The sequence below is a fragment of the Sciurus carolinensis genome, chromosome 13 (assembly GCF_902686445.1).
Source record: "Sciurus carolinensis chromosome 13, mSciCar1.2, whole genome shotgun sequence".
Classification (NCBI taxonomy): domain Eukaryota; kingdom Metazoa; phylum Chordata; class Mammalia; order Rodentia; family Sciuridae; genus Sciurus; species Sciurus carolinensis.
The window spans coordinates 92,041,678-92,059,712 of NC_062225.1; the positions used below are offsets into that span (position 1 = coordinate 92,041,678).

Below are 18,035 nucleotides of genomic sequence, written 5' to 3' on the forward strand. Positions count from 1 at the left end.
ATTAGGACTTTTCTTGCAGCATAAGGGGAAGACTGATTCAATAAGGTTGAGAAGATGGATGCTTATATAGACAAAAGGTGTGAGCGTATGCATGTGCAGTGTCCTGCACCGGACTCAGCTGAGTCATGTGTGAGGGAGGGCTCCTGGCAGAATGAAATGGGGACAGCTGAAGTGACTGAAGAAGCGCAGAGTCCTCCAGAAAGTCTGCAGAGTGAAGTCATCTAGAATAATTGAGAGGTGTCTGAAAATGCCACGAGTGAAGAAAGTTCCAGAATGGTCTTGGGGCATCTGATGTATTCAGAGAAGAGTCTCCTGGAGGGACAGAAAGGTGTTTGGAGTAGTCACAGCTGTCATGGTGGAAGCCTGACCAGATCCTCAGGAAGTGGTGCCTAGCTGTGCTCCAGGGGGCCCAGCTGCAGCTGAGCAGCCAGACGTGCATGAGGCATGTGATGGATGTCAGCAGAACACTTCTAGTAATCTGCCTGTATAAAGAAGAAACATGAAAAGGGCAGAAAAAACCCCTTCAGGGAAGATCCAGCCTTTCTAATCTATCTCAGTTTCCTTTGTTTATTTGTTTAACTACCTTTTCTTGAGTTCTAAAGTGGGCAACTAAAACTCAAATATCTTCAAAGAGTCCATTGGGGTGACTTTTGGCTGATTACAACTCTCCGTGATTAAAACAAGACAGGATTGTTTTGTAATACTTCCTAGTCCTAATATTATTTGGAATCAGAGAAAAAAATATTGTCTCTGCCCCTGATCCCAAAGAAAAGACTGGATGGAGAAGAGAACAGATGTGTGTGGGGAGGGAGAGAGAGAGAGAGAGAGAGAGAGAGAGAGAGAGAGAGAGAGAGAGAAAGTAAATATCTGTCATAGAAGTGTTGTGATAATGGATTGAAGATGGCTAAAACAATTATTTTGTCATTTGGTATATGATATATATACCAAATATATTTGAAATATTATTCTAATGTTTCTGTGAGGATATTTTTGAATGAAATGTACACTAAATTGGTAGATTTTGAGTAAAGAAGATTGTGCTTTGCAGATCTGCAGATCTCCCCAGTCTCTAGATCACACCAGACAGACAACAGACAGCTCCTTATGTCTCTCTCTCTCTCTCTCTCTCTCTCTCTCTCTCTCTCTCTCTCTCTCTTTCTCACGCACACACACACACACACATACTCCCTGTTGGTTGTTCCTCTGGAGAATCTTGACTAATGCACTGCCCTCTATGTAGAGATTTTGTGCGTTGTTGCTCTGCACACTACCTACACACCATCAGCACAGGAAGTGTCAAAATTTCTTCCAAGATTTGATCTCTGGTCCCTGAGGTAGGGCAGGGTCTCTCTTGTCCCCTGAGTTACTAAATTTCAAGGTCTGTGTTAAGAAACACTATTGCTTGGCTGCCTAGAAGGAGCAGGAAGCAGTAAAAAAGATTGACTAATACCATGGAAACAGGGTTAAGAAATGCTGGGAGAAAATCTTGCAAGTTTACCATTCCAACAAGGTCTGAAGTCAGCTGTCCTATATTTCCCTGTTATGGGGGACAAGCATTTCTTTTTAAAGTTTATTTGCGTTGAATTTCTGGCACATATAAATAATAACAATTATTGTTAGGGATTTTAAAAAGGAGAAAGAACATTTGCTCAGGATGTTAAGAAAGAAGGAACAAGGCATTTTGGATTCAGGTTGGCTTTGCACATTAGAAAGGTCTATCACTGAAGCCATTTGTAGAGGCTCCTAAAAACCAGGTTAGAGAATTTTTTAAATTACATGATGGTAAGGAGAAATTGGCATACCAAAGTTACTTAATTGGACTCATGTTTTGAAGAACTTAACTTTGAAGAAATCTAGAAATTTTTTGCAAGAGGAAAATTAAAGTGAAAATCTTCAACTTAAGTTTCTTCTAATTGACCCAATTTCACTATTTTTGCCACTATGTTTCTTATAGGTGAAGGTCTAAATTTTGAAAGATTGACCCAAAAGGCCCCCAAACACCAGAGACAATCAACTATGAACTACAATCTCCAAAACTGAGATAAACCAGCTGAAATGAACCTTTTCTGTTTGTAAGTTGATAATGTCAGGAATTGGTTAGAGTAACATGAGTATGACTAACACATCCACTCTCTCTGGTATACCTACCCATTCTTTGCTTCTAAGGCTACCTCTAACATACTCTACCTAGCTGACATCCGTCTATACACACACACACACACACACACACACACACACACACACAGCCCTAGCTTAAAAATAGTCCCCATATCCAATTCATTCATTTTCTCTACACACAAGTTCAGGTAATTCAGTTTTTTTAGATATATTTCAAAATTAACTATTTTTCTGTTATAAAATTGATACAATCTTGAAAATATTTTTAACAGTATCTCATAAAGGGAAATATAAATTATACCAGGAAAAAAAGTACTGAGCTGCTTCTCAGTTGCTAAGTTGCTGGCAGTGTTTCCATAACCAAAGATTAAAGAATGATTTGCATTGTCCGGCACCAGACCTCAGCTGGTGACATGAGGACAGCTTATATGCTATCACGGTGCAGTGCACAAGAGTGTCCCCTGTTCCAAATTGATGCTAAGCATGGTCTCTACTTGCAGATGGAGTTGCTAAGCTCCAAGAACCTATGTGGTGTGTTTGAGAATGTGCAGCAAAAGGGCTCCAGAGCCGGGACCTGAGTCCTGACTTCTAGCCATCTCTTCCCACTACCCACTGTGCCGTGAAATCAGAGCCAGGAACGGGTGATTTTCTAGTAGAAGAATCTCACCCATTCTTCTCAACAAGCTGTCATAACACCAAGGTGACTGCTATTAAGGTGTCAGGTGGAAACTATCTTTCCTTCCAATCTGTTTACTCTTCTAGAAATCCAGAGAAGCTACATTATTAGACAACGTTGCAATGTTGAAATGAGTTGGCATAAGGCAAACAAGAGTGTTTGGAGCAAGAACTCAGTCCATGTTGGCTCACCTAAATGAGGCACCCTAGACACCCAGTAACTTCAACTTAGCCAGAGGCCCCGTAATAAACAGGCTGGGAAGGTGGGCTAACAGGAAAATGGGCGTTCGTGTCCAATGCTTGGGATTGGGGCATAAAAGAAGAAGAAGAACTGATATCTGCAGAGGTGATTATAGACCCTCCACGAGCCTCCTTCTGTCCTAAACCACTGGCCTCTGCAACATTTCCTCCAGTAGTATATGTGAAGAAATTAATAGTATTTACCAATGCAGAAGCCTGTGAAATTCCTTTAATTAGCATGTGACCCCAAAGGTGACACATGTTAAAGCTGGAAAGCACACATTGAGATCAACAGGTAAGAAAATGCTACAGTGTGGAACCAAGGCTTTGGGTAGTGGTTTTGACTTCGTGTTTGCAGAATTGGACGTACCTTTGCAGGCATGTCCACGGAGGGAACTCCTCCTGTATTCTGCTCTCGGTTCCTTTCAGTTGGTGCAAAGCACATTCCCTTCCTCGCCCACACTCATGGGCTGTGATCATCGTGGGCCACACAAATTCTTCTAGGTAATTCCTCAAGCCACAGCAAGTCAGTAAGCCTAGAATTAATAGCTCTGAACTTCATAGGAAAATCAGCACTATAGTGCAGAAATTGTCCAGGTTTAGCAATCCATGTTCTTCTGGACATTCTTCCCCCATACCACCAGTCTTCTCTCCAAGCAGTGCATCCTCTCCTCCAACCATCCGCCCTGCTGTCGACACGCAGCACCCCAGGTGCTCTGTGATCTTGGAGACCGTCCTGCTCTAGTCCTGTTTCCTGGCCTCTGGTTAGTGAATGCTGAGCGTGCCTGGTGCCTTGGACATCATACTCTGAACAGCTCGCCCTTCCCTCTTCTCACTTCTTCCACCTCGTCCCCCACCCCATTCTCCCCAGCCCTTCCCTCTTCCATGCTCAGGCTAGGAGACTAATTCCTTCAGCTTCATTTAGTTGGAAAACCCTGAGCCATTGCTGCGATTCAGTGACGATTTTCTCCATAATGTGCTGCAGTCTGCCGCACGCATCCACTAACAGAGACGCTCAGAAGCCGCGTTCACCTGCAGGCTTTTATTTACAAAGGGCATTTTAAAGACCACATCTGGTCCCAGGTCCAGTTCTATCTTGTCCCTTAGCCTAGAGCACTTTACAGTAATTGGCATTTATACTTGGACTCCAAAACCCTGCGCCGCTCGACACAGTCAGGAATGCATCTTGCTGAAGAGGGCTTTGAAATCCGCGCTCGTGGCCGCCTTTCCGTTCTCTGCAGTACTCCAGGTGTAGTTCACCTGCTGCTCTTCACCTGCTTTCCAGGTGATGGCTGAGCGCGCCTCAGCGATACACCGAGGCCATGGTGAGTCTGACGGTTGACGGTAAGTGGGGACCTGGAAGCCACTTGTACGTATGGAAGAGGGTCTGCTTCTTTCAGTTTGGATGTTGGTCTCACCCACAGCCCACTCCTGTCACAGCAGACCAGCCAAAGAAAGTTCCTGGAGACACGTGGGAGACGTGGCTTGTTGAGAAAGCTGACGAGAGGTCAGAGACTGCTCCAATGAGAGGCGGACAACAGCTGGGTCTCCCTGAGTTGCCAAGCAGCACCTCTCCGCCCTGACAGCATTTTGTCCAGTGGTGGCCGGCTGGACGGGCAGCACGGTCCTCTCCACAGCGCCCTCGGGTCCCCACCCACAGAGGGGTTCAAGGGCCAGGCTGCAGCAGTGACCAGCACTAGCTCAGCTTGCTGGCCTAGCCGCATCCCGAGGAGCAACTGACTGTCCTGGTGGACATGCAGGTCGCTTCCTGCAGAGGACTCGGAGGCGCCCTAGTCCCCGAGCGCATTAGGGAAAGTCAAGGATGTGTACCTGACGTTCCACCCCGGCTTGCTCTCACTGTTCCCTACCTTTGAGGCTCTGGGAACAGAAAGGAGGTATTCAGGGACGAGATGTTTTACTGTCCCCCTCTGCTTTAGGGATGATGCACTGCTAACAAAACACACAAAGCGGGCAACTCACAAACAACAGAAACTTGTTTCACACACACAGAGCCTGGGTAGTCTGCCCTTGCAGATTCTAAATGTCAGGCAGGTTTATGTTTGGAGTCTGGTGTTCAGTAAAAGTGATCCCTCCACTCTCTCGATCTCCTGGGGACAATATTGCCCGTTAGGGACAGGCTAGGGAAGTCTCAGACCTTTCCTCCTTCTCTCATCACCTCCAGAGTGCCCAAGAGGCAGTGCCCAAGCACTAGCTTCCCTCGACTTCAGACTAAGTACTCATGAGCAGCAAGTGGTGGCAGGGCCCCAGCCGCGCAGACCTGGCCACCGTGTCCAGGGCCACGCCAGGCTTTGCTGGGAGTGTGTCCCCCCACGGACACACGGAGCTTGGTTTTGTTTTACTACTTATCTGCTGCATGCCTGGGAGACAAAATGTGTGTCAAAACAGGGTTTTTATTTGTCGTTTTACTAAATAACTTCAGGCATTTTGATTCTATGAAGTTTCAGGAGAAATATATAAAGAACCTTCCACCAACGATCAGTTAATCTGCTCCTTTTTCTATCCAGTTCTTCCACCAGTCTTGATGGAGCTCACACTCTCTTGCCTCTGGGGCCTTCATGGTGAACTAAGCATCCACTTCCACAATCTGCTGATGCCCAAATTCCAATAAAGGGAGACCAAAAATAGAAAAGGAAAAGGAAAAAAAATGAGTTTCAGCTCCATCGGCGACAGCTGCCCAGAGCTCTGCCATTCTCCAAGCTCACCCTCATCTTCACACATGGCCTGAGAGCACCCCTGGTGGTGGACAGCTGAGGGCCAGCTGCTGGCGAGCAAGTCTTACCTGTGAGCCGTGGTCAAGCCCTGGGACCATGCCTACCCCACATCCAGGGTAACGCAGGCCTGGTCAACCTGGTCCTCGTGGTTGCCATGCTAACTGTGAGTGTGACCAAGTGGCCATCATGTGGACATCTCCAGTCAGGGAACAGTGTGAACGGTGCTCTGAGAGCCAGGCTTGAAGTGGTCTTGACCCTCAGTGTTCTGCACCTGAGGAACGAAGGCTAGTTTAGGCAAGATTATTATAGACTGTCTGTACTTGGTTTTCCATCTGAAGGAAGAACCATTCAGCACTTGAACTTGCCTGTCATTAAGCAGTCCTGCATCGTTGGTGACGGCAACTTCTCGCCTTTGTTACCACTTCAGAGTCCTGGCCAAAGAACCCAGAAATCAGAAGGAGCATTCCCAAGCAGCTGTTCTTAAAACTCTTCAAAGATAGATGGTGCTTTCTGCGCTTAACAACATTTGACCACTGGTGACTTCTACGAGGCCATCTTAGTTCAAGGACAATGGCATCCAGCATCAACACAGCCACCACACTACCCTGCATCTCTGACGTGGGCCACAGGTTGTAGACAGTTTTCAGAGGTGATTGACAGCCTGGTGGCAGGTGTCTGGTGACAGCTGTTTGCCTCCTTTGCAGTCACTGGAGGATGGAACCAGCTCTGGGTGTTTCCGTCATGGGGTCATATGAGTCTTTACTAATCATACTCTGTGTACACAGGACCGTGCTAGGCCCTGGAGAGGGGCCCGTGTAAACAGAAGTCATTCGGTGTGACCGTCAAACCACTGAGCTGTCTTCCTGCATCCTCACCAGCATCAGGAATGTGACCTCACACACCTCACTGGCTCCCTAAAGCCGCCTACTTCACACTCGGGAGCTGGGGCCATGAGCTGTGCCTGTCAGCAAGCGACTCCTCAGCTCCTCTCTGGACTCTCTCCAAGGACAACAGCTAGTCCACTAGCCATGAAGAGCCTCTCACCCTTTCCGTGGCCACACCCAACTTGCCATCTCTGTTTTGTCCTCTCTGGTTCACAGACAGCACCACATACAGGTCCCCTTACCTGGGCACAGGAAACCCTGCCCACGGTCTCACACTGACAGTCACTGTTGAGGAGTGGCCCTGCCCCTGTGCACTCCCCAACTGTAAATCTAGCACCTGATGCACACCCACTGACCTCTGTTGAGTCCGGCAGGGTGTGAAGGTCTAGTTTGTGAATCCAGCATGATTCATGGTGCAAACAGGAATCAGTGTGTGGGGGATGTCAACTCTGATTGGCTCACAAGGCATGTGGCAGAACTGCATCAGTAAAGACCTTTAGAGCAGACCCTGCCTACACAGGTCCAGACACACCTGCCTACACAGGTGCAGACACACCTGCCTACACAGGTGCAGACACACCTGCCTACACAGGTGAAGACACACCTGCCTACACAGGTCCAGACACACCTGCCTACACAGGTCCTGCCGACACAGGTCCAGACACACCTGCCTACACAGGTCCAGACACATCTACCTGCACAGGTCCAGACACACCTGCCTACACAGGTCCAGGCACACCTGCCTACACAGGTCCAGACACACCTGCCTACACAGGTCCAGACACACCTGCCTACACAGGTCCAGACACACCTGCCTACACAGGTCCAGGCACACCTGCCTACACAGGTCCAGGCACACCTGCCTACACAGGTCCTGCCTGCACAGGTCCAGACACACCTGCCTACACAGGTCCAGACACACCTGCCTACACAGGTCCAGGCACACCTGCCTACACAGGTGCAGACACACCTGCCTACACAGGTGCAGACACACCTGCCTACACAGGTCCAGACACACCTGCCTACACAGGTCCAGACACACCTGCCTACACAGGTCCAGACACACCTGCCTACACAGGTCCAGACACACCTGCCTACACAGGTCCAGGCACACCTGCCTACACAGGTCCAGACACACCTGCCTACACAGGTCCTGCCTGCACAGGTCCAGACACACCTGCCTACACAGGTCCAGACACACCTGCCTACACAGGTCCAGACACACCTGCCTACACAGATCCAGGCACACCTGCCTACTCAGGTCCAGGCACACCTGCCTACACAGGTCCAGGCACACCTGCCTACACAGGTCCAGGCACACCTGCCTATACAGGTCCAGGCACACCTGCCTATAGAGGTCCAGACCTAAATTTTGTATGCCTGTGCAATTGACCAATGGCATTTACTAAGAAGTTATTTTATCCTAACTGCATAATTTTTTAATGGAAATCAGTATATTTATCCTTCCTCTCCTTTTTATGACAATTATCATATGGCTCAAGTGTTAAATTTTTAATCAAAGTCTAATATTTGGACAAAGTCACATTATTTATAATAGATATTTTAATATCATTGCAATGGATGAGCTAACATTTTTGGTTTTTTTTCCTATATTCATGAGAGATACTGTTTCCAATATTGTTTAAAGTCCTTGGAAGAACTGAAATTCAAAATTATATAGTCTTGTGAAAAGGAAAATTGAAAAATATGGGTATATTTAATATTTCTTAAAGGATTTTCCATGAGGAACCAGTTTATTTAAGAATATACACAATTACTAATATTTTCTAGTGTTTGCATTTATGTTTTTATCTGACAATATTTAATTGCTATTATTCCTTATTTTTAATTGAAAAACAAATTGTATATATTTATGGTACACAGCAGAATATTTTCCAATGTGTATTGACTAAATCGAGTTAATCAACATATGCATTATCTCACATACTTACTTTTTATGGCATCAACACTTAAAATCTACTCCCTTAACAATTTTTAAATATATAGCGCATGCTCATTAATGAAAGTGACCATGTTGTGTAATTGCTATCTTAAACATTTTCCTACTGCCTAACTGAAATTGTGTGCCTTTTGACCAACATCTCCCAAAACTCCTACTAATCCCTTGTATTTTGGAATTTATAAATACATTTTTCCATAATAATTATTATCATTTCATTATCTGTAGGGACTGTAGGGACTGTAGTGATGTCTGACTTTGCTTTTCTGTAAATAGTAATTGTGCTTCCAAATTGTTTTTCTTTTAATTGAAGTAAAATTCTTTTAGTATCAAGTTAACCATTTTAGAGTGAACAATTAGTTTTCATTTAAAATATTTGCATGCAGTAGAGTCACAGCATTGTATGACTTTCTTATTGGCAATGTTATTTTGTGTGTGGGTCATGGCATTTTTATGTGAACCTCAGGATTAGTATTTTAATTTCTATGAAAATGCCCCTAGGGCTGACCCAGTCCTTGAGTAATCTTTAGATTGCATTGTGAGTGATTGCCAGACCAGCAATATCAATTCCCCTAATCCAAAAGCACATATTGTCTTTTCATTCGTTTAAATCTCCTTTTATTTATCTCAGCAATATTTTTTTACTTTTCACTGCATACGTACTTAGCCTCTGTAAGTGAACTTATTCCTTGGTATTTGTTGTTCTGGGAACTCCATTTTCATTAGAGTTCATCTTATTGCTCTCTCTTCAAATTGGGTTCCTTTTATTCCTTTATCCTGCCTGATTGTGATGGCAGAATTCCTGGTACAATGTTGAATAGCAGTAACATCATACCTTGTACCTTGTAACATTCCTTATCTTAGGCAGAAGCTGTCTTTCTCTCGTGATGGACTCTGAGGTTAGCTATTGGTTTTTCTCATATGTCCTTTATTGCGTTGAGGAAATTAGTTCCACTCACAGCTCAAACATGTCCACAACATTTTTGCTTGAGATGCTGTATGTTAGTATGTCATAGAAGTGCATATAGACAATTGCAATTCATGAAACAGAGATGAGTAGTCAAGGGCCAAGATTAAACACTGATATTTCACACAAGGTGTATTCTGGAGTGAAGCTGGCTTTCCCTCACCCTGTGAAGAATGTAATGACTTCAGGTACAGTTTGCTACAGCACGTGCTTGTGCTAGGGTGCTTACAGTTTCTCCCGTTTCTGTTTATGTGACAGTATCGAAAATGCCTCCACATTGAAAAAAGCAAATAATAATTTTGTATTATTAGAAAATATTTTTGACTTCTCAGACACTGGATACTCTCAGTGGGACCTAGGTTTCTAGTGACCTGCAGACCACAATTTGAAAACTGCTGTTTTTGCGGACCAAGCCTTGTGATGGCCAAGCGTGTGGGTGATATTTTCTGCATTTGCTCTTTGACTCCAGAGCTCATAAACAAAGAGCATCATTCCAGAACAGCGGTCTTCTGCCTACTCATTTATACTTTTAAAAAAATTTTGTCAGAGACCCAATGGCTGTCTGTAATATCATTAGTTACAAAGCTTGAAAAGTTCACCTGCCAGAGAGAGGAAGCACCACGGCCAACTTCTCCAAGGTATAAATCTATGTTGCAAATAGATTTTTGTTCTTCCTTTTCTTTTGAAAGTACATTTTGCAAAGATGAAAAGAATGGAAAATGTTATAAGGAACTCCAGGGACAAGTCTTACTATTTTCAAAATATGATTGGAAACCATCTCTGTTAACATACACATGAGAACCTAGGATGTGTAGATACTTATTTTCCTCCTGAGAAAATTTCTCAAGGTTTGGTGGAAACTGTTTCCTAGGACTAAACAACCCCCTAATCAGTGACATGTCTTCAGGCACCCAACACAACAGAACACTCTGCTGGCTCAAGTCAAGCTGGATGGCCAACAGGCTAGTCCTAGTTCTAGGAAGGTTTAATAAGTGGTGTGTATTCTGGTAGGAGTTAAGATTGCAGAGGTGAACAAAGCGTGTTTTGCCATTGTGATGTTGTGAAATGTGTGTTTGCTTCTATCCTGTTCCCTGGTGTGGAGATCCTAAATCTTAGACTCTCCAAATTGATGAGTATGTTTTATTTGCTAGAATGACTACTGGAGTCGGGCGGGCTGACAGGTAGCTTCAGGATGGGGACTGGTCACTGAGTACCAGGTGGATGAGGGGAGAGAGTGGACAAAGCTTGAGCTAGTCACCCACGGCTGACGATTCACTCAGTCGCGCCTGTGCAATGAAGCCTCTGGAGGATCTAAAAGGCTGGGTTCAGGAGGCTCCTTGAACCCAGGACACATGGAGGTGCATGGGATGTGGGGCACCAGGAGAGGCAATGGAACCTCTGTGCCCTTTCTCAGCGTCCTGTCCTGTGCGCCTCCTCCATCTGGCTGTCCTCTGCATCCTTTGTAATGTCACTTACAATGAGTGAGGGAACATAAGCAAAGCATCCCCCTGAGCTCTGTGATCTGCTTGAGAAAGTCAATCAAACCAGAGCAAACTTACAGCCAGTCAGTCAGGAGCACCCATCGAACCTGGGCTTATGACTGGCATTTGAGGTGGGGGACCCCCTCCTGGGATTGACCCCTCCACCTGTGGGATCTGATGCTGTCACCAGGTAGGAAGTGACAGAATCGAATGAAAGCAAAGGACGCTCAGCTGGTATCTGCTACAAAACTGATGACTTCGAGTGTGAGGAGGAAGTCACAGGTCCCTGGTGCAGAGGTGCTCTGCTCTGGGGAGAGTGGAGAGGAGGGAAAAGCATGTCCTGCCTCTCACACAGCCTGGGGACAGCTGTGGCCGGCTTGGAAGGACGCACTCAGAGGAACTTCACAAATGTTGAGAGAAGAAACTTCTAGCATTCTTCCTGGGAAGAGCACTGATTTACAGATGAAATACTGGGGACCATGACTTCATTCTGTGGCTTATTCCTTGTAACATTTTAGGTTAAATATGTACTTCTAGTTACTTTATTGAAAAATAAAGATATTAGAGTTTTGCTTATCTATGTTTATTAAATTTTCAGTCATGAACAAGAAATACATATAATTTAAATGCAAGAAATTATATGCTTTTAAGTAGACATATAAAGACTGATGTTAAACTATTACATAAACATCTTTAAATTCCAAATTATTAGATCAGTAATGTTTATTAAATAATCAGGATTTAGACTTATGTCTTTGCCTACCCAAGAATCTATTTGCTAATTCACTCTTACACATATTTTGTTTTTTGTTTGTTTTTGGGGGGGAGTTTTAAGCCTTATTCAAAATAAAAGTGTTTCACAGAATTTCTGGAACTTAAATGTCCGTCTCAGTCTCTGAGCCCTGACTGGGGAACTTGCTGCTGGGAAGGAGCTCCAGGGACACGGGACAGCTCACTCTGACCTTGTCCACCAGCCCTGACCTTGCTGGTGCATTCCTTTGCATCTTTTACTTAATAAAATTAAATTTTAATACAAAATAACTTGAATGGCTATGCCTGTTATTTGGAAAATGATTCTATCCCACCGTTTTCTTGTCGGAATGCAGGTGCTGTGGACGTTGGTGAAGCTCAGATGCAGCATGGCCACGAGCACACAGCGTGCAGTCCTCATGCTCATCGGAACCCTGGGGCAACCGTGTGCCACCTGGTCATGTTCTATGCACTAGCGTCATTCCACGGATACGGACACCCTGGGGCTAGAGCGGAGTCCTGGAATTGCACATGATTCCAGGACAGGCACCCGGGGAGCCGGATGGCAATGTCCGAGCAGGCTCCAGTGCCCGGCCACACTCTCGCTTCACTTAAACCTGCAGTTACTCACCTAGTGCTCTGGTAATCGCTGCTGTGACCACAGTGAAAAACCCAGGAGCGTCCCAGGAACCGCCCTCACACAGTCAGTGCCTGTGGTAGGGAAGGTCCAAAGGGCAGCCAAGGGCAGTGTGCAGGAGGAAGCCAGGTGGGAGCAGCCACAGGGACATCGCACTGCCCAGCAGGAGCATGCGGGCTGCCGTCTCCTGCCTGTCTCTGTAAGCCGGACGTGTCCCTTAGCTTTCCCTTCAAAACAAGTGGTGGACCGAGGCTGGTGAGGCTGTTAGGTGACGTCAAGGACAGTCAGGCCACAACCCTGACTGGCCCCCTCACCCCAGGGCACTGGCACCTCCTTCTGTGTTTGCTCCTTGACCAGCAGGACAAAGGTAAGTTTGCTGTTCTTTGTCAACGCAAGGGAAGGGGTCTCAGAGGCAGGTTCTGCGGCTCCCCGTCGGTTGGTCCTTCCGTTTTTCCTTCCTTCCTTCCTTTTCCGTTTTTCCTTCTTCCTTTCTTTCTGCTTGGGAGCTGGATCCATACCAGATTTCACATCTCTCCCTCCCTTGTTTTAGCTCCTTCTAAAAGAATGGGGAACAGGTAAACGTGTGGCCTCCGCAGGAGCTCAGTGCCTCCCTCTGCATGACTCTGATGGTGCAGAAGGGACAGGGCTCCAGACTCTGACCACACCCGAGTCTGCTCTCTCTTGTCTTACCGTGTACTATTTCCAGTACGAAATTCATTAAGTTTTTTCCCTGTAAGACCTTTAGTGTCTGAGGGGTCAAAACAATTTTAGAAAGTAACAGGGAAACAGACTGGAACAAGCTGTGGCTTTGGGGACCCTCCAAAGACCCAGAGTCCCCTCCTTTGCAGGTGGTCTTTTGGACACACATGATACTAACCCTCTTCCATGGTGGTTTCTAGTTCCTGGAAATACTTTCAAATTGTAGCATTTTGATCATTTTTACTTTTATTTTAAATCTTAATTTAAGCCTGGATTCTCTATAGAGTAATGGAAGAATTTTTTTAAATCATCCCTATTGTGTGTCCCTTGGAAAGTTCCATTAAGGCAGTCACATCCTTCCAAGCCTATTGACAAGAGCTTCTGAACACGGCCCATGAAAAGACCTTTTACACACTAAATTATGATAGTTTTCAAAAAGAAAGAAAAAGCGTGCTATTCTGTGAGCACAGGTGTATTCGCACACACCAGAAAATTGAAATCCAATTCAGAAGGCAATACTGGAAACAATTTGAGCCTGAATCCAATCTGGCCAGGGCTGAAATAGCACAAAAAAATGACTCTGAAGATGATTCTGCCATTCTTTTCAGTTCTTTCTGTATGACTGGAGCCATCAATATGGAATGAACTAGAAACTCACATTAAATTCCAATTTATGTTATTTCAGCCAGATCAGAGGCTGAACATTATTTCCAACAACCCCATTTAAATAAAAAGTCACAAAGTTACAGAATTAAAAGGGAAATAAAATTAAAATGTTCTAGCTTATATAGATATGTAAATCCCCCCAAAAAACACACAAGAATTGTTTACTTTTTCTAAAATAAAGAGTGATTTCTTATTTGAGCACAGTTTAAGCCTTAGACATTCTCTTAGATGGTTGCAATCTACATGTTGATTGTATAGTATGCTCCATTTTATGCCATGATTTTTTTCCTGAAGAGAAATTGTTCTCATTGTTTTGAGGATTGATTTTTCACAAAATGGAATTTGATATACATGCATTAAGTGCAAATATATATATATATATATATATTTAAATTATAATATATATAATACATTATATATATATATGGAAAAAAGAAGAATCCTTTTGGCACATAAATAATCAGTCCCTTTCTGACCCTCAGTGACCTAGACACCAACCAGTTACAAAGCTCAGGTCCTCTAGCCCCTGTTTTGCTTCTGCTCATCTAAACAATTTCAACAAAACTCATCTTTGAGAGGAAGAATTGTCTTAATGCCTGCCTCCTCCCTGCGGCTTAGATTCCTTGCTCATCTTCTGCCTGTGAGGTTGCACTGGATCTGTCCGCCACTCAACGATTCTCCTGTGTTCCTGGCCTCTGGATGCTCACTTTGCTGATCTCACCAAGACTGCAGCCCCCACCCCCCAGGCAGGTGCTATGCCTGTCCATCACGGCCCTGGGCACTACAGTCCTCAGAGCCTGTACCAAGAGGGTGGGAACTTGTTCTGGGGTAGAACACGGCTCGCCCTATGTTTAAAGTTTCCCCTGTGATTTTAATACTCAACCATGATTGAATGTCCCAGTGGAATTCGCTTTGTTATAATTCTTGCAAAATACTCTCTAACCTTCTGGGCAAAAACAAAATTCTGATAAATTGCAAAGCTTGCCTCAGATTTTCTCATTGGTAACAGAAAAGGACCTTTTCTACTCCACTTTGCGGAGGTTCCTCCATCCCAATTAATTTTTATCTCCTAAGCTAAACATCACCAGTATTCTGTTAAAAATACTCTTCTCTAATGATTAAAATTTGTGACAGCAAAATATGACACAAGGTGTCATGTGTATGCTAATAGTCTTTGCAGAGAAAGACCCTTTCTCACTCCCAGGCTCCCTGTTCTCCCCTTGCCAGCACCTTGGATGGGTGTGACCTGTCAATTAACATCAAAAAGCAGCTGTTGGCTAGGGTTGCTGAAGGGATGAAATACTGTTGATTCACACTAAGATAATAAGCAACAAACCTATAGTTGTCTTTGAGTTTTAAACTAAATGTAACCCTTGAGAAGTAGAAGGTTCAAGAGAATCGAAGGACTTGTAGTTTTAAGATGACATTTTCTCAGTTTTGCGGTGTGGTGGACCATGGTGAGCTCTTTACCTAGGTTTCTTCACTCTCTCGCCTCCCAGTGAAGTGACTTAGAACACATCCATGACGCCTTGTGCTTTCTTCCTTAATAACTGTATGTGGTTTTGATAGGAACTGAATTGACCTGAATCGATGTAAAATGTATATAATTTGTAATCTGTGCAGCCCATTCCAGTCATGAACGTGAGTCTTGGTATCTAGGATGCTCAAGGGCTTGGAAGTTGAACGCCATCCTTCGAGAAGATGGCCCCAGAGAGTACAAGACAGCCTTCCTGATTCATTTTAAGTTACAGACTGCTAGGGGTTGGATTTGGGAGGGCATTGGAGAAAGGACCTCCACTTTAGACCTATTTTTGAAACGTATCTGTGTTGGAGTCAGGCTTGGTAGGGACCCAACTTCTCCCAACGTTCCTGGTTTGGGAAGAGGTTTCCTTCAGAGACCGACTCCAGGGCTTACCTGTATTTAATGTCCAAGAAACTTTCTCAGTGGAGGGAAGGGGCCTAGGGGACTGTGTACCTGGGACTTACAGGTGGCAATGGGCATTTCTGGGGCAGACTCTGCAGACCTCTTTTGAACTTTGACCTATAGAGATGTAAAATGATGCACTTGTGTGTTTAAACTATCAAGTTTTGGGAAACACATACGGTAACATCTTCCTTGAGATTGGAGTTGCAGCATCTGTCTTCAGCATATGCATGGATAAATGCACACACACTACATTTTGTAAACAATTTTTGGTATATTCTCATATCTAAAATACTTACATACAGCTATAAATTCGGATATAGGTTGTTTAAAACAAATCGGAGTGAAATACAAACATGCCAGATGTGAAAGCAGAATCTTTCAGGACAGGACACGCTGGCCACCACTGCCAGAAGCACCAGCTACAGAAAAGAGGGAGCCCACCCGACAGGCACCGGCTGCTTGTGTACATCAGTGTACTGTGTACACTGTGTACTGTGTATTTGTGTACACAGTATGTACTTGTGTACATACTGCAAAAGGTGATAAGGGAGGAAAAAGCTCAGTGGTGAGGCGAAGCCTCTGACAAGGTACGGGAAGCCCAAGAGGTGCGGGAGCTCCCAGAAGGAATCGGAAGCTAGTGGACGTGTGGCTAGAGGGAGGAAGACCCCGCCCACGGGCAGATGCACTGAAGTGGGGTCGCCCCTCTGCTGCTGGAACAGGGCCTTGCCCGAGTGAGGGCGGCCTTCTTCTCTCAGGTACTGTGCACTTTTAAATTTTTTCTTAGTATTTGGCAGGAGTGTCCCAATTTCAAGGTCAAACTCAGCAGTTTAGTGAGACCCTGCCTCAAAATTAAAAGGGCTGGGGCTGTTGCTCAGTAGTAGAAAGGAAGGAAGAAGGGGGAGGGAAGGAAGTAGGGAGTGAGGGAGGGAAAGCAGGTAAAAGGAGGGTGGGACCCTATGATTGGCTCCTTCCAACTCACCTCACATCTGAGTGAGGGTGGGTGAGTCCAGTCTCAGCACAGGAGAGGGAACATTCTAGAAGGCTCCCAACACCACGCCTTGCACTGTGCAGAGCAGATGAAGCTCTCTCAGAGTGCGCCACCCCCTCGAGTGCGCCTCTAACAGGCCTCAGATCTCCCTCTGCAGGAGCGTCTCCCAGCAGAGCCGAGGACTGAGCAAGGCTGGCCCAGCTCCTCTGGCGGAGCCCAGGTCCCAGGTGCAGCCCTCCCACCCTGCCTGCCTTCCTGGAGATCAGCCATTTCTCGTTCTCTTGAAAATTTTCCGATCTTCAATTTTCCTAAGATTCAGATTTCTGGAAATAATTATTATAGGCACTTTCTCGGTGTTCATTTTCATCGAGCGTCATGCACCATCTTTCCCTTGACTGTAAAATCCAAGAGCGTGAGTTCTCCCTGCAGTAACGCGGGTCTCTCTGGCCGTGCTTCCTCACCTCCACGCCCGGTCTGTGGAAGTTCAGTCCTGGATTTGTGGTTGAATCTCCGAATTATCTAGATGCCTCTCTCCTCTTGCACACAAAATACAAATAAGACATGAACGACAATACCTATAATTTTTTGAATGCTCTCTAATAAGGACATTTAGAAACTTCTCAGGAACAGGTCTGTCTTCATGAGTTCCGCTTGCTGCCTCCTCCTGGGCGGAACTAGTGGGAGCGGCCGTGTTCTCTTCAGTTCTCTGCATTTGGCGAGGAGTCAGTGTCGGAACCTATCTGTCTTTGTTTTCTTTGCATCTTTCATGGATGGCTGAAGGCTGTCTGGTCACCACAGAGCCTCCATGACTCCGCGGTAGCTTCAGGGGGCATGTATTCATTTCCACTTCTCTCACTCCAGATTTCACTCTTCACCCAAGGGTTCTGAAAATGGGCACAACCCTGGTCTGTGGCTTTTTCTGGAGGACTACAAATTGTGTTAGGCGTTGTTGTTTTCCTTCCTCTGCCAAATGGCTGATTTATTTGAAAAGCATTTGTTTAAAAGAGTGGGTGATTGACAGGTCTTGCGTGGTGACCCAGTGGGATGTGATTTTCTCATCCTTAGTGCTGACGCTCAGTGCTCCTAGGCTGCAAGGATGTGAGCAGATTCCTCCAGAAAACTCAAGAGCGCCTCACATTTGAACTAGAATTTCCACGTATATGTTGTGGTGAAATACGTGGTTATCCAGCAGTTGACTGTAGTTTCTCTCAGCATGCTCTCTCTAGAGAAGAGCAAGTTGCTGAATGATGTTGAAGCTTGTTGTGAGAACTGTGTAAGAAGATGGTGAGAGAAGTGTCACTGGGCTGCCAT

General features: G+C 45.3%; 2 long non-coding RNA genes across 2 annotated transcripts in view; one reads left to right on the forward strand and one right to left on the reverse strand.

Moving 5' to 3' along the window:
• Positions 1-12,731, reverse strand: LOC124962754 (uncharacterized). Its single transcript, XR_007104580.1, has 3 exons — positions 12,439-12,731; positions 5,834-6,036; positions 1-312 (listed from the first exon to the last, which is right to left on the reverse strand). It is a non-coding gene; the product is annotated as an uncharacterized LOC124962754 (long non-coding RNA).
• The window catches only part of LOC124962755 (uncharacterized), a 16,197-nt gene continuing 10,695 nt past the window's right edge, over positions 12,534-18,035 (forward strand). The window contains exon 1 of the long non-coding RNA XR_007104581.1: positions 12,534-12,811. This is a non-coding gene — a long non-coding RNA (uncharacterized LOC124962755). The remainder of the gene's footprint in view (positions 12,812-18,035) is intronic.